Source organism: Pecten maximus, chromosome 6 (assembly GCF_902652985.1).
Source record: "Pecten maximus chromosome 6, xPecMax1.1, whole genome shotgun sequence".
NCBI lineage: Eukaryota > Metazoa > Mollusca > Bivalvia > Pectinida > Pectinidae > Pecten > Pecten maximus.
Window position 1 is genome coordinate 32,343,427 of NC_047020.1, and position 3,681 is coordinate 32,347,107.

Below are 3,681 nucleotides of genomic sequence, written 5' to 3' on the forward strand. Positions count from 1 at the left end.
AAAAGTTAAAATTTCCATGTGAAATATGGGTCCTAAATAAATACATGTACCAATGTCGGAAATATATTTTATTGAAGTGTACAATTTGAGTGAAATATATATCTCTTCAATATGTCTACATTTCATAATGTAGTGCATTTATGATGTATGTGTGTTGTTGTTTTTTTATCAGATTGTAGAAGTTTCTATAAAACTTCTCTGGAAAATCTTACCAAAAGAGTTTGACTGCGTTGAATTGGCATACATCACAGGTGCCTGTGCATATATATCAATGCTATTTATAATACAAGACAGCTGCAGATACATCCTTAAATTCCTGGTCTCATTGGATTTTCATATTTCAAATGTTATTAAATACATTTTTATATACAAAACTAGCATAGTGTTGAAGACTTAAAAGTTAGTAACATCACACAGAAGGGTTTTCTGACTTTTTTCTGAAGGTTTTTGGGGCTGGTAGTTCTGAATTGGTCAATTGGAATGAATCAAGTATGATAATATGCCAAATTCACAAAATTTGCAGTTTACTCGTGAACAACATTTCTTTCCTAAATGCAGGATGAATAGTACATTTCAGTTGAGCTGTAAAACCTGTTCAATTTGGTTTGGAATCAGGTTTTCCCAACCTAAACTGAGTGGTACATGTTGGGAGGTTATTTATAACAGTATGTTCACCATCTAACAAGACACACACATGTACTACACTACTCCGCTTGGTATCTTATATATAGACCATTAGCCCACGATCATCTGGAATTTTATTTATCCACTTCATGCATGTCTTCATTATAATCTAACCCCCCCCCCCCCCCCCCCCCCCCCCCCCTCTTCATTAGCAACACGCCGGATCTTTATATCTCCAATCTGAAATTAAACTGCGTTTTCACACTCTCCATTCTTACTTGAAACAGTGTTTGGAGTGGCTATATTCCTTGTTAGTAGCCCAACTTTTTGAACGGAGCTTCTTAAAAGTCGGTTCATGGTGGAATCTTGTCTGCCCTTCTAAATATGTCCTCTGACTCTGGCGTGCGAGGCTTATCTGGGTTAACCTAAGATTCAGAAGCTTTCCGAAGGTAATGGGCGTGCTCGATTTGTTCGAGCTTGTTTCTTAAAAATATAGGTCGTGTATTTTTTCTGTCGCAAAAATAGTACATGTACTTATCAAGTGAATTCACAAATTGAAGATTTTTGAATAAAATTATAATCAAAAGCTAAATAGACCTAACCAGAGACGGAAATATTTACGTCTCTAGCCTTGGTATAATCAGAGTATAATTTACGTAGGCTAACTCACGTCAGTTATCGTTTATGGTGGTAGAGAATTTGTATATCCCGAGCCGAGCCCGAGCTGAAGATCCGAGCCCGAGCTTTGGATATTTTCGTTTTTCTCCTTCATTACTGAATGGATTAAAGTGATTTTCTCTACAAAGATTTGATTTCAGGTTTTTAAACAATCCGTGTAAGTGGATTTTCATGAAATGTATTTTAACGTCCTAAATCGACGATTTTCATTTTTTAGGGGGAGAATTTGTGTAGCCCGCAATCAAGCGTGACTATTCATGTTTTTTGCTAATTTTTTCCGATACATGCTATTACTGAGAAATATTACTAGATACAAACAACCAGTAAATATAGCTGATTCTAAAAATATAAATTTCAACATATATCTAATGTGACTTGATGTCAAATTTTGACATTTTTGTAACCGCGCTGACGATCAATGAACTCGCCGTGTTTACCGAGCTTTCACCGAGCCCGTGCTAAGGGCAGATAACTCTACCGATCCCGAGCTTTGTAGAACTTTTAGCCATTCTGGTATAAGAATGTTTCTGGGCTCTGCGACGAGGACGCAGTTCTACACAGATTTTTTTATTTTATTTTAATGATTTTAAATATATTTACCCATCTTTTCATTAATGTTTATCACATTAAAATATTTTTATCAACATATGTACTTTTGTATTTTTTTACGTAGAAAATAAAGTTTTCATTTGTGGTATAAACCAATTCACTGGTTTACTTTTTATCTGTTACTAAAGCTATTTCTTTTAGTAAAAAAAATATTTTCATCAATGGATGATTTTAATACAACTACAGTACTATTTTCTTATTGTATTCTAGTTTGAATTTTCGAACATTTAGTACAATGCCAAACGAAACTGTCTCTTGAAAAATGAAAATCTGACTGATCACAAACACATTTATTGTGAAACCTACACGTTTCCTGGAATTACGTTTAAGTTGGGCCATATGAAGTTTTCTCTTACCTACTGAATCATCTATTCCTATACTTAACTTAGCAGCTATAATGTTATAACAAGTACCTATAGACGGACACTGACATTTCTCTTTGGGATGTAACTGAACTGCATACTTATCTCCCTGCGAACCTTCAATTAAAAATGTCTTGGCAGATGGAACATGAGTTACCTTATTATCCCTTAATGCGGCTACTGCTAACGACTTTTGTGAATTATACTTACCTGCTTGCGGAATATTATAGTCTGTTGTGGCGTTAACATTGTCATCACTTACCTCTTCGTCGGTTATCTCGTCGTGTACATCTGGCTCTATATCATTGATATTACTCTGAATTAAATCTAATATACCATCGGGATTACAAACCTTCTTTGAAAATACTACATCATCTGGATCTAACTGTGCGCTCTTATGTATAGCTTTAAGTTTGAATGGACCTACTCCTATTAACCCCCTCTTGATTTCGTTACAATAGTAATTCTGGAGATAATAAAAAGACAAAACTGTACTATCTAACGGTAATTCTTTCCAATTATTTAAAGATTTAGAGCTATTAGCTATTAGTCCCCTCCACAATGTTATTTGTAATAACCATATACTTGTTACCTACACCTAGCTCCGATAGTACCTACCAACCTGAATATTTCACTATATCTCCCTTAACACTAGAATTGAAATAGTCTACAAAAGGTTCGCTCCATTTCTCAGAGACCTTATCTAGCATAGTAAAAAAATCACTTTCACTATCACATCTCAAAAGTTGAAGAATATCTTCCATGTAAATAGATATATCACTACTCCCCTTATGTTGATTCAACCAAAACCTAATATCTCTACGAATATGATTCCAACAAAAAACCAACTTGATATTTGGAAAAACTTCCTCTAAAGAATTTCTAATGGCGAATTCTCTGTCTACTACCATAACATGATTACCCTTCGATAAGTTTGGAATTAGTGATTTAATAGACCGCCAAAAAAATTCGTGAATCTTAGTTGATTTCTTATCGTGAATGAAAAAAGCTACTGGGATGGTTTTATTACCCTGAAATAAGACATGCCTAAATACTAAAGCAGAAACATAAAAATCCCCTACTTGAAATGTTGTGTCGTAAGACATGTACAACTTCTCGTCAGACTCTATTTAAAGCACTAAATTAAACTCATTCAATAACTCCTGAATACCTAAAACACACCTAAGATCGGGACCTATAGCTAACTCATGAATATAACCCTCTAAATGATACATAAGCTCTAGAGTACTACACTATACTATGATTTTTGTAATTTGATATTTCAGTTAATAACTTTAAATGTGCGATAAATATATAAGGAGAAAAACGAAAATATCCAAAGCTCGGGCTCGGGTCTTCAGCTCGGGCTCGGCTCGGGATACACAAATTCTCTACCACCATCGTTTAT